We start from the raw sequence: 13,602 nt of genomic DNA on the forward strand, positions 1-13,602 counted from the left end.
CACATGTCCTATACCTTTAAGTTCCACCTCATTATCATGTCTGTACATATTAGGTTATCATTCCCCCTTTACTAGCTTCTATCTCTAGGTCCCCTATAGTCTACATTATAAGACACTGATTTTACATTGTTCAGGGAGTTCACATTAGTGGTAACATACAATATCTCTCCTTTTGTGTCTGATTTATTTCACTTAGCATTATGTCTTCAAGGTTCATCCATGTTGTTATGTTTCAGGACCTTGTTCCTTCTTACTGCTGCATAATATTCCATTGTATGTATATATCAAATTTTGTTTACCCACTTTTCTGTTGAAGGATACTTGGATTGTTTCCATCTCTTGGCAATTGTGAACAATACCACTATGACTGTCGGTGTAAAAATGTCTGTTCATGTCACTGCTTTCAGATCGTCTGGGTATATACTGAGAAGTGGAATTGCCAGATCACAGGGTAACTTGCTATCTAGTTTCCTGAGGAACTGCCAAACTGTTTTCTACAGCTGCATTAACATTAAACATTCCCACCAATAATGAATAACAGTTCCAATTTCTTCACATCCTCCCCAACATCTGTAGTTTCCTGTTTGTTTAATGGCAGACATTCTTATTGGTGTGACATGATATCTCATTGTGGTTTTGATTTGCATTTCCCTAATAGCTAATGAAGATGAACATTTTTTCATGTGTTTTTAGCCAATTGCATTTCCTCTTTGGAAAAATGTCTTTTCATATCTTTTGCCTGTTTTATAATTGGGCTCTTTGCACTACTGTCATTGAGTTGCAGAATTTCTTCATATATGCTCGATATCAGCCCCTTATCAGATATATGGTTTCCAAATATTTTCTCCCATTGAGTTGGCTGCCTCTTCACCTTTTTGACAAATTCCTTTGAGGTACAGAAGCTTTTGATTTTGAGGAGTTCCCATTTATCTATTTTTTGTTTCATTGCTGTGTTTTGGGTATAAGGTCTAAGAAGCTACCTCCTAATACTAAGTCTCGAAGTTGTATCCCTACATTATCTTTCAGGAGTTTTATGGTATTGTCTCTTATATTGAAGTCTTTGATTCACTTTGCATTAATTTTTGTATAGGGTGTAAGGTAGGGGTCCTCTTTCATTATTTTGGATATGAATATCCAGTCCTCCCAGCTCTATTTGTTGAAGAGACTGTTCTGTCCTAGTTCAGTGGATTTGGGGGCCTTATAAAAAACCAGTCATCCATAGATCTGGGGGTCTATTTCCAAATTCTTTATTTGATTCCATTGATCAATATTTCTATCTTCGTGCAAGTACCATGCTGTTTTGGCCACTGTTGACTTTATAGTAGGCTTTAAAGTCAGGAAAGGTAAGTCCTCCCGCTTCATTCTTCTTTTTTAGAATGTTTTTGGTAATTCATGGCCCCTTTCCCTTCCATGTAAGTTTGGAAACTAGCTTTTCCAAGTCTGCAAAGATTGATTGATTTTTGTATTCTAAACCAATCTTGCATTTCCCGGACAAGTCCTACTTGAAGAGGATGTAGTATCCTTTATATATGTATTTAATAGTATTTAATTTGCGAATATTTGTTAAGGATTTTTGCATCTAAATTCATCAGAGATACTGGTCCTAAATTCTCTCTCTCTCTCTCTCTCTCTTTTTTTTTTTTTTTTTTTTTTGTAATATTTTGTCATGTTTTTGCAATAGGGGGAAGCTAGCCCCATTTGAGTTGGGTAGCGATGCCTCTTTGTTTTCTGTGTGAAAGTTCGAGTAGGATTGGTATTATTTCTTACTTCAATGTTTGATAGAATTCACCATTGAAACATTCTGAACCTGGGGTTTTATTGTTTTGGAAAGGTTTCTCACAACAAATTAAAAATTTTAAATACCTATATGGGTATTCCAAATTTTTGTTTCTTCAATTTTTTTCTGCCCCATTCTCTTTCTCTTATTATTTTAGGACTCAAATTACAAATATTTTATAACTTTTGATACTGTCTCACATGTCTCTGAGATTCTGTTCATTTTTTTCAATCTTTTTTCTTTTTATTTCAGTTTATTTTTATTAATTCATCTTCAAGACCACTGACTCCTTTATCATCTCCATTCTGTTATTGAGCCCTCAGTGAATTTTTATTTCAGATATTTTATTTTTTAGCTTTAACATTTCTATTTGGTTTTTCATTATAGTTTCTGTTTCTCTGCTGACAATTCCTATCTTCTCATTCAGTTAAAGTGCTTTTCTTTACCTCATGGAGCTTATTGATAATTGCTGCTTTAAACTCTTTGATAATTTCAACATCTGAGTCATCATGAAGCCGGTATAGTGTAGATTGTCTTTTCCGTTGAAAACTGGTGACGTTTTTCTAGTTTTCTATATGTTGAATAATTTTGTATTGAATCTTGTACATTGTAAATGTTATGTTGTTTTTATAAGTCTCTGGAGAATATTGATAGTTTTGGAGAATATTGATAGTCTTGTTTTAGCAATCATTCAACCTAGTTACCTTCAGATCACATATTTTGCCTTGCCATTTGTGGGTAGTGATTCAAATCTCAAGCACTTGTCTAAGAATTTGTTATGCTGGCTTGAGTCTCTTCTGTGCATCCATAGTTCAGGGGTGAGGCTAAGACTTGGAATTAACAATTAGGAAATCTATTTATTCAGCTTTCTCCCCTCTTGGATTCCCCCTTATATTCTCTGGTTCCCAGGGGGCTCGTTTTCCTGTTGCCTCTGGCCAGAAAGATGGCGTTTCTATCAGAGTTTTAATTGCCCATGCCAAGGCATCAAATTGCAACTGGGGCTAACCTTTGGACAAAGGTACAACAGAAAAAAATTAAAACACTGTGAAATTCATAACATGCTTGCTGCTTCTCTAATTTTTGACTTTACTTCACAATCTGCATACATTTTTGTTTACTTTTCAGAGTCCTTTTTTGAATTTTGTTGAGAGATTTTAGTTATCAGTGGGAGAGATGAAATATAGTGGGCTAACACAACCAAAAGGAAATCAGAACTTCAGTCAATCTTAAGGAAAAAAAAAAAAGTATCATGAAATGCATCTCTTCCACCCATTAGAAAGTGCTAATAAAATAGAGGTGGAGCCATGATAAAAGTGATTCTCTCTGCCGACCCTGTACTTGGCCATTATTGCTTTACTTCTTTTAACTTTCTCCTAAAGTCTGTCATGTTTTTTAGTTTTTGGAAAAAGCTAATTGGAAATGTTAGGCAGCTCCCAATTTAGTTCAGCTCCTAGACATTAAAGGACAGATGATCTCCCAGAAGAAAACCCCTTTATTCATGCTCCAGTTTAGCATGTATTCCATTGGGCTGTAAATGACCCTTTGCATGTCTGCCTCATAGAGAAGCAGATAATACTAAGAAATTTATCATTTTTTTCTAGGATAATTTTGACAACTGCTTTAAAGTTCATTTCACAAGAGTTCCCTCCTTCCTTTGGATTCCTCTTTTTCCCTTTTTCTCTTCCAACCAATGACCTCCCTTTATATAGTTCATTACTTTATCTTAGAAAATAAGAAATGCATAGGGTGGTTTGGAGATTGTGCCTTTATGCCAGTGGTGTGTCCCATATCTGGGACCTCAAGCTGTCATTTAAGTGCTTTAGCACAGTTGATTATTAGTCTTTTAGAGGGAAAGCATCACAAAGAAAATCTTCCAAAGGACTGAATTTCTAATGATAGAATTTCAGCTATTTTGGCAGATGACTGGGTATAGGTTTTTAATTTGGGTTGAAGCTGACTTTCTCATGATTCTCTAGCCATACTTTGTAGATAGTTTACCATTCAACAGCTGCTCACATTTTCTTAGGAAGTAAACAAACCCTAGTGTTCCTTCTATTGCATCTTGAACTCAAATCTGAGTGGCACTAGAATCCATCTTATGACCCAGAAGACAGAACTAAGGCTGTCTCCCAGCCCAGGAGCATCACTCCCCTTAGACCCAGGTGAGTGGAGGTGGGGGTGTTCCTGATCTGGGCCCAACATATTACAAACATCAAAATGCATATGTTTTTCTTTTTGGCCTTAAAAGAAAGTTTCTTGAAAAGTTGGCAGCCAATTGAACAAAAGGGAACTACAGGAGAGGGAAGCACAAGCAGCGTTAGGTTCCCCAGGGCAGAGGACAGTGAGGGTTAGAATGGGGGAGAAGAGAAAATCCCACTGCCCTCTGCCTTGGGAAACCAGAGAAAAGGGAGCTACTTTTTTAAAGTTCATCCCCAACAGTCCCAAATCATCTGAAACAGGTGTCTGGACAGATAGACTACTGCAGGCAGTGTGCCCCCTCCCTCCTCTGCTCCAGGGATATAGCTTTGGGATGCACTGACTGTGAAAAGGGGGGTGTGGGGGAGAGGCACCTGCCAGTCCTGACTCCCTGAGGAGCAGAGGCTCAGGAGGGTCTGTTCACCCCTCCGGTGTCCTGGGCTAGGTCCAGCTTCGGTTCTGCCTGCCTCAGCAGCTCTGTTGCCTCTCAGGCTGTGGTGATGGGGGATTGTGGTGGGGGGTCACTTTAGCCTCCAAGTCACAAGGGGCAGAGGCTGAGGGCCCTGGGTGGGAATGTAGTCTAGCCACAATCAATCACTTTTCAATCTTGAGACACAGGGCTTGTCTTTCATCCTGGCCCTGCCAAAGGTAGGGGTGGCCTGGCCAGAAGCGCTCATGACATATCATATCAACACCTCCCTTGAGGACCAATGTATTTGGTAGAACCGTAAGAAATAATTGTTTGCGTATGTCAGAATGGATAAATACCCACAATCTCTTATGGTTCCACCTAATATGTTAGAAACTATTCAGGGGTTTCTGCTTAATGGAGCAGCAGGCCACTCTCCCATTCCAGGCTTCCTGCAGAGTGTAAATTCGTCAGGAAGGATGTCTGCTTTTCTCTCTATCCATGATTCCTACAGAAAGCCAAAGCACAACTGGTTGCAGATGCAGATCCTTATGTTCCTATAGTCATAAGCAGAATGTTTCCTTTGATGAACTACTTTCCTAAGAATTTCATTCCTCCTTTTTGTTAAATGGACACTCAAACACACCCAGCACAAAGGCTGGCTCACAACAGACAGGTGGTTTTTATTCATTTATTCCACAAGTAGAGCAATCCCAAGATTTTTGAACCTCATTGTTCAGGGCTAAACTGAGCTCTAACACTGATTTCTCCAGAGATATAAAAGTATATGCTCCATAACATTATCCCTATGATCCCTACTTTGGGATTATGAGGCAAAGAGGTTTCAAAACAGTGCTCAAAAGAATGAATCCCTAATGTGAAATTTTAGCCATCATGGAGGCGAATCTTTTTGGAAATTCACTCACTATATTTCCTGGGCTAGAATAGTTCTATTAGACTAGACATGACTTACCATGTTTCCTTTCCCTGATGTTTGGTCATTTTTAGCATAATCTTTCATATTCAGCTTCTCAATGATATGTCATGTTCTAATAGACATTATATGGCGTGGTGTCAGAGGGTAAAGGAAAAGAGACACAGAGTAGTAACCTGTCATGTACTTGATGATGAATAGACAGAGTATGTATTTACAAAGGAAGCCTAATTAATCCTCCTGGCATCTTTCTGGGCTGGTGGGGAAACAAAATGAAAAATTATGGAGGGACACTGGAGACATGGGAGTTGGTGCAGTGTAGATGCTAAGAGCCTGAATCAGGAGACAGATAGCCTGGTTGAAATGGAAAAAAGTTTGGAATTAAACCATGATGATTTATCATACCTTGATCATTGTGCTTAATTTTTCCCACAGAAGAGGAGAAATCAACAATTTTTCAAATTAAAAGCCTAGCAGCACTGGAAAAAATCATTTCAAGTCTTCGAAGAACTTTAGGTAAATGAGAACCTATTGATGATAGATAAGTGTAGAGAATAGCTCCTCATTCTGGGATATTGACATCACAAGAATAGGTTCCACAGCTGGCTGTTCCTAAGGGAAGGGGGTAGAACAGCACAGCAAAGCTCAAAGAAGTCCTCCAATGTGTTTTGAGGTAGAATGCAGTAGAAATGAGACTTTAAACAGAAACAGAATAGCTGGGGAGAGCAGATTAAAGCCTCTGACACTGCCTTTGTCCCTGCCTTCCCCTCTGCCCCCCCACATCTGTCTTCCCTTCTCTTTATGACTGTGTTTGCCTGGTTCTCCTCCCACCTCTCTGCTGGATCCTTCTTTGTTTCTGGCATGGCCTCTTGTCCCTCCTATCCCTATAGACAGGTATCTCCCAAGATCCTACCTGTTTTCTTCTCTCCTTATACTCACTCCCCGGCAATCTCATCTAAACCCACATTTCCAAGTTTCCAGACCATACCAGTAATTTTCAACTTTTGCCCTGTCTTTGAAGTTCCTGTCTTGCATTTTCAAATACTCTGAACACTACCAGGCTAGATGCACAGCACCTTAAATTCAATACGCTCCCAAATGGACTCATTTCCCCTTTTCTAGATTTCTATCTTCTTCTACATTCCTTCCAATCATCCAGGTTGCAAGTGTCTCTTGGGAAATTGAAAAGGAGAATTCTACTCACTCAGCTCTTCATGTACATATTACAACCAGAGGGTTACATTCACTACTATTGGAAGCTGCTGAAGTGGCTAAGAGTACAGGCTTTGGAGACAGTCTGACTTGGTTCAAATCCTGCCCCTGCCCCTAACAAGTTGTGCGACCTTGGGCATGTCCTAAGTCTCAGCTGCTTCATATTTAAACTGGGGACAATCATAGAACCTATCTTATGAGGAAATTATAAGGATTTAAAGAGTTAATGTTTGCAAAGTGCTTAGCACTTAGCTGGGCACACTTCAGGAATACTCAGGACATACTCAACCCACATGTGCCTCTTTAGAGAGCCAACTTGAGGCAATCCTGAGGCAGGCATATTTGTCATGCGTCATGGACATCCAAAGAAGGAAAATTCAATGCCTTTCCTAGCCGTGCATTCCCAAGTCTAACAGGACCCATTGTTCAAGTCAGTTCTTTCTAATATGAATGAACTGAAGCAGCTTTACTATTTCTTATTCAAAATCCAAAATCTGAAAACCAGAGAGTTTTCATAACTCATTCAACAGCAAGACCTGATCTGGACTCATCTGAGGAAGAACCTGGCTCAATCCACATTAGGCTAATTAGGTGTCTGTATTAACCCCAATATAGTGAATTTTTATACTTTTTTTTTTTTTTTTTGGCTGCAGAATTCTAGGAACTTCTATGGGTGTTGGACAAAATATGTAACATTTTGTCTCTAAAAATCTGAAATTCTGAAGATTGAAACACATCTGGCACCATATGGGTTGAGCGGTGGACCTGTGTTCCCTTTTTACCATAATTTCTCCTTTTGGCTCTTTCTGTCTTTGAAAAAAATATTGTCAGCCATAGGACAGTTTAAGTTATGTGATTTTTTTCCTCCTTTTCTGTGTGGAATTTGGGGTTTTGTTTATTTGTTTATTTTTAATGAATGTTTGGCTATAAGGATTGCCAAGACCTATGAGTTATCCAGTTGGGTGGCTTCTGGGCTGAAATCTCCATAAGCACTTTCCTTCCTTCTTATCCCTGCTCCACCCTACCCCTGTACCCCAACCTCCAGCTCCATAAGCATCATAGCCCTGAAGAAGGATACCATATGAACTGGAAAAATTCACAAAAGTATGGCTTGTATCCAGATGATACAAGGGGCTTCTTTTAGTATCTAAGCCTAGGACAACAGTCACAATGGGACAATCTAAGACTCATTATTGCCCCAGTGGGAAGCAATTTTTAAATGCAAAATTACAGAGTGAGGAGTATTAGGGCAGCCACCTGACTGGCTGAGAATCCATAGGTATAATGACGACTCCAAGAGCCAAAATTGAGTTGTTGATCCTAGTGGGGCTCTTGCATGTCCACACAACACTTTCGATTGCTACCTACAGACCAGGAACATTTTACCATGGTTTCAGGCTTTTCTAGTACTAGCTGTGGGACCTCCATGGGAGGTCTGAAATGCAGGCCAATAATGGAATACCTAGAATCAGTGGATCGGTGAAACACCTAGAATTTCTCAAGAAAGTCTCCTCTTTCCAAACAGGAAACGTTCTCAAGCAAAAAAAGAAGCATTTACTCAAAGCAACCAAATACCACATGGAGAAACAGAGCCTAAACTAAGAAATCAGAGCTGCCTGAGGAACCATCCACTCACTTCCACCCTTAGGAATAAAAATAAAATAGAATTATTAACAATTCTGTATAAAGGAAAATGGTTTTATTCATGGAGTGCCAAATAAAATTAGCATATTTAAATATTAAGTTAGAGGTAATGTGTTTTTTTTCCTTAAACAAACAAAAAAGAAACAAAAACCTAATTGTGCCTAAAAAATAAAAGCACCAAAAACTTGCTATTATCTAAGAAGCATCAGAAGCTTGCTATTGTCTAATAGGACAAGCTTTGAAGAAACTTAATCATGGAGCCTGCAAAGAATTTGTCCTGTGAAGAACCAGAATTTATAAAGGCCCACAAATCATTTCTCCCATGCTTTCCTCCTCCTTAAGCACTTTGCAAAATGTACATGCACATATGCAAAATAAGGGTGCTCACAGTGTAAATTTCATTGCCTCGTGAAGGCCCGGAAAATGCATGCTGGGTTTCTGTAATGTAAGAGATTAAACAATACTGCAGGGAGTATAGATAAATTGAATATTCCAGGAAGCCAGGGGGGACATTCAGAAGCTAGCCAAAATAAGAAAACACCTTTCCCAGTTTTTGCAGATTGACCTGTGCGAGTGCTATCCTTCAGAGTTTATCCATACAATGACTTTAGAGAATAGCTCCAAGCCAAAGCATAAGGGCCTCCCTGATGCTTTTTTGCCCATGTATCTTTTCTTGGGCATGTGTGCCCGTCCGTAGGAACTCCCCCATTCATGCAGATACGAATGTCTCCTCTTTCCTAGGAATCAGTTGCCTCACAGTCCTGGGCACTGCACTGTATACTCCATAGCTCTCAATTCCTTCCCCTAGGTAGTCACTTGGCTACTTTCCCACAGTGCTCTGTAGAAGAGCTCCAGTGAACTGCCTTCTATACCTAAGGCAAGTTCTGGGGTGGTCAGTCCCTCAGGCCACCACCAGAGAGACTGGGCCAGACATACATGCTCCCAGTATGTGCCTGAGGGTTATTCTGCTCCCTCTAGAACAAGGATCCAGTAATTTGCACTGGGAGCATGGGCCATCTCCATTTGACCTACAAGTATTTTCTGGGGAAGGGCAAGAACATTTATTTAAGCCATTGTCAAAATTTCTTCCAAGTTTTCTTGTTCAAATGGTTCTGGCTGTGGCCAAACTATATCTCTGCTTACTTCACGAGATGACCAGTCTGGAAAGTGTTATTTGGGTTAAAATGTGTGATAATCCCATTTCTCCAGAAAGGCAGGTTTGGTGAAGTTCATGTACCATGTCTTAGAAGAACTCTGGATATAAACCTTCTGCTTCCTTTTTATAGTCTTAGCAACGGGACTGAGGTTGTTTAAAACACTAATTCATTTCCAACTGCCCTTAAAAATAGTGTTTTTGTCTCCCTACAACCCTCAGCCCAGAAAATGCTTGTAGGTCGAATCCTTTGCAGCTAAAATATTGATAGTACGAGTCATTTGTACAAGTGCTTTATCAGTTTCCAAAGCACTTTCCCATCCATTCTTTCTTAGTGATTCTTGATAAACTGCAATTTCAATGCTTGAAAAATTACTTGAACTTCAGTCTAGGCCCCACCCCAATCATGATGACAAAATGGGATGCCTATAAGTTAACTATAAAAATAAAGAGGACTGAGGGATTAGAATCATACAATGCTTATGCAGGAATCGTCCGTTGAGACATTTAATCCAAGACCCTTAATTCCAGATGAGGAAATTGAAGTGAAGAGGTCAGATAACTCACTAGTCACAGCATAAACTGATGGCAGGGTAGGATGAAATATTTCAGATTTCCAATCCTATATGATTTCTGCAAAGCCACTCTGCAGCCTATCAATAAATTGATATTTCAATGTAGTATTTTGTGTTTTTTGTGTGTGTTTTTTACTTGACTTTCAGGAACCATGTTTAGAATACTTTGTGATTTATAAATTCTTTCCATGTATATATTACAGCATTGGATCCTCACAACAATGCTGTGAGGTAGGTTTTATCTCTTTTATACATGATTGGATATGAGGGCTCAGAGATATTAAGTGACTTACTCATTGTCATGCAGGAAGATAGTCATTGGGCAGGGAAGAATCCAGTATTCTAGCCCAGGCCTTCCAATCTAGAGCCAGGGTCTTCCCATTAAATTTTTAAAATTCATGACCATTATTGCTTGCTAAGCAGAATTTTTTGATATAACCAATTTTCCCCCATGAGATGCCCTGATACAGCAATACTGTCCCAGGTAAGACAAAATATAGAAGTAATCTTTTCATTACTTTGTAATAGGTTGAATGGATATGCTTAAGCTTTATCTACCCTTACTCCATCTCTGAACCTTATAATTTCTCTCATTACAGTAATTTTCAAAACCTAAAAGTTTAATGATTTAATTTTCTGACCACAGAAAAATGTTTCCAATCTAAGTGACAGCATCAAAGACAGCTGAATCAAAATGATGGTGTTGGACATCCCAGAGTAATTTGGGCAGATAATAAAAAATATATTTACAGCCTACCCCCCCGCCCAGCCCCAAGGATCTGGGGAAGGCGCGGAAGTGTTGGACTTCCTCACCTGGACTGGTGTTGATGTGGTCACAAACATTGGGACTGGATATAAACCTTCTGCTGAGCCCTCGATCATGGGACTTGCCCTTATGAAGCTCGTTACTGCAAAGGAAAGGATAAACTTGCATATCATTGTGCCTAAGAGTCTCCCCCTGAGTACCTCTTTGTTGCTCAGATGTGGCCCTCTCTCTCTCTAACTGAGCCATCTCGACAGGTGAACTCGCTGCCCTCCCCCCTACGTGGGACCCAACTCCCAGGGGTGTAAATCTCCCTGGCAACGCAGAGTATGACTCCCGGGGAAGAATGTGGACCCGGCATCGTGGGACTGAGAGTATCTCCTTGACCAAAAGGGGGATGCAAAATGAGACAAAATAGTTTCAGTGGCTGAGAGATTTCAAATGGAGTCAAGAGGTCACTCTGGTGGACATTCTTAGGCACTATATAGATAACACTTTTTAGGTTTTAATGTATTGGAATAGCCAGAAGTAAATACCTGAAACTACCAAACTCCAACCCAGCAGTCTGGACTCCTGAAGACGATTATATAATAATGTAGATTACAAGGGGTGACAGTGTGATTCTGAAGACCTTGTGGATCACACCCCCTTTATCTAGTGTGTGGATGAGTAGAAAAATAGGGATAAAAACTAAAGGACAAATGGGGTGGGATGGGGGGGATGGTTTGGGTGTTCTTTTCTCACTTTTATTTTTTATTCTTGTTCTGGTTCTTTCTGATGTAAGGAAAATGTTCAGAGATAGATTGTGGTGATGAACGCATAACTATGTGATCATACTGTGGACAGTTGATTGTATACCATGGGTAATTGTATGGTGTGTGAATGTATTTCAATAAAACTGAATTAAAAAAAAAGATGGTGTTGGAATTATCTGTCAAGGATTTTAAAGCAGCAATCTTAAAAATGTTTAAACAAGCAATTATAAACATTTTTGAAACAAATAAAATAATAGAAAATCTCAGTCCCCCCCCAAAAAAAAGATACAAACAAGAACCAAATGGAAATTGCAAAATTGGAAAATATATAACCGAAATAAAAAACTCACTGGAAGGGCTCAATAGCAGAACGGAGATAACAGAGAGAAGAATAAGTAAACTCAAAGAATGATCAGTAAAAATTATCCAATTTGAATGATAGGAGAGAAAACAGACTGAAAAAAAAGTAAATGGAGCCTCAGGGATCTGTGGATTAACAAAAGATCTGACAATTTGTGTCATGGGACTCTCAGAAAGAGAAACTTCAAAGAAACAGTGGCAGAAAAATCTCCCAAATATGGTAAAAGACATAAACCCACAGAATGAAGGTGAGTGAAACCCAAACAGGATAAACCCAAAGAAATCTATGCAAAAACACATCATAATCAAACTTCTGTAAACTAAAGTAAAGAAAAAATATTGAAAGCAGCCAGAGACAAAAAAACGCATTGCCTTTAGGGGAAAAAAATGATTGAAATGATGGGATTTCTATTCTGAAACAATGGAAGCCAGGAGGAAATGACACATTTTTAAGGTATAGAAAGAAAATAACTGCTAACCTCAAATTCTATGACCAGCAAAAATATCCTTCCAGAATGAAAAGGAAATACATTGTCAGATGAAGTAACACTACAGAATTTGTTATCAGCAGACCTACCCTTGAAGAATGACTAAAAAAGAGTTCTCCAAACAGAAAGGAAACATTAACGGGAGGCATGGGACTTGAAGAAACAAAAAAGAATTATGTAATGCAAACAATTAGGGATAAATACAACAGACTCCAAGAGTTGTTAAAATGACAATTGATGGTGTGGTTTTCAATGTATGTTCAGGGAAGGTTTGAGACATTATATTTAAAAAGTAGGGAAAGTAAATGGGCATAAATGGAAGTAAAGCTTCTACACCTTCTACACTTCACTTACAGTGGTAAAATACTAATACCAGTAGACTGTCATAATTACATACATCTACTGTATTAGTTAGGGTTCTCTAGGGAAACAGAACCAACAAGAGATATCTGTAAATACAAGATTTTATAAAAGGGTCTCACACAACTGTGGGGATGTATGAGTCCAAATTCCATAGGGCAGGCAGCGAACTGGCAACTCTGATGAAGGTGTTCGATGAACTCCTCAGGAAACGCTTCGCTGGCTAGCCAAAGAAGAAATGAAGGTTCTCTCTTTTTCTCCCTTAAAAGTCTTCAACTGATGATTAGATTAAATCCAGCTGATTGAATTCTCTCATTGAGGAAGACATGCCCTTTGTTGATGTAATCAGTCACAGGTACAGTCAAATGACTGATGATTAATAAACCAGCCTTCTGGTTTATTAACCAACCACACATGTCCTTGCAGTAACAGGCCAGTGCTTGCTTGACAAGACACCAGGACACCATCACCTGGCCAAGTTGACACATGAACTTAACCATCACACCTAGAATAACCACTAAAAAAATAGACAAAGATACACTCAAAACAACATAGTTACATCAAAATGGAATTCTAAAAGTGTTCAAGTAACCTACAGGATGATAAGAAAAAGGAAACAAATAATAAACAGAGGGAACAGAAAACAAATAATAAAAGACAAACTTTAAATCATTCATAATTATTTTAAATGTAAGTGGTGTAAGCTCACCAAGTTAAAGACAGAGATTGGTAGAGTAGATTTTTTTAAATGACCCAAATATATACAGTCCATAAGAAGCCCACTTCAATTATACTAATATAGGGAGGTAGAGTATAAAAAAGAAGTAAAAAGGTATACCATACAAACATTAATCCACAAAAAACCTAGAATACCTATATCAATGTCAGAGACAGTAGACTTCAGGAAAAAAATTACCATGGACAAAGAAGGGCACTCAATAATGTTAAAAGGGTCAATAAAATGAAAAACTACAGC

General features: G+C 38.8%; 1 long non-coding RNA gene across 1 annotated transcript; it reads left to right on the forward strand.

Annotated features, from left to right (window-relative positions):
• The first annotated feature begins 3,861 nt into the window (after positions 1-3,861).
• On the forward strand, positions 3,862-8,170 carry LOC119507001. The gene is made up of 3 exons (XR_005211094.1): positions 3,862-3,939; positions 5,752-5,832; positions 8,054-8,170. It is a non-coding gene; the product is annotated as an uncharacterized LOC119507001 (long non-coding RNA).
• Positions 8,171-13,602: the final 5,432 nt, after the last annotated feature.

This window comes from Choloepus didactylus, chromosome 12, assembly GCF_015220235.1.
Source record: "Choloepus didactylus isolate mChoDid1 chromosome 12, mChoDid1.pri, whole genome shotgun sequence".
Taxonomy (NCBI): domain Eukaryota; kingdom Metazoa; phylum Chordata; class Mammalia; order Pilosa; family Megalonychidae; genus Choloepus; species Choloepus didactylus.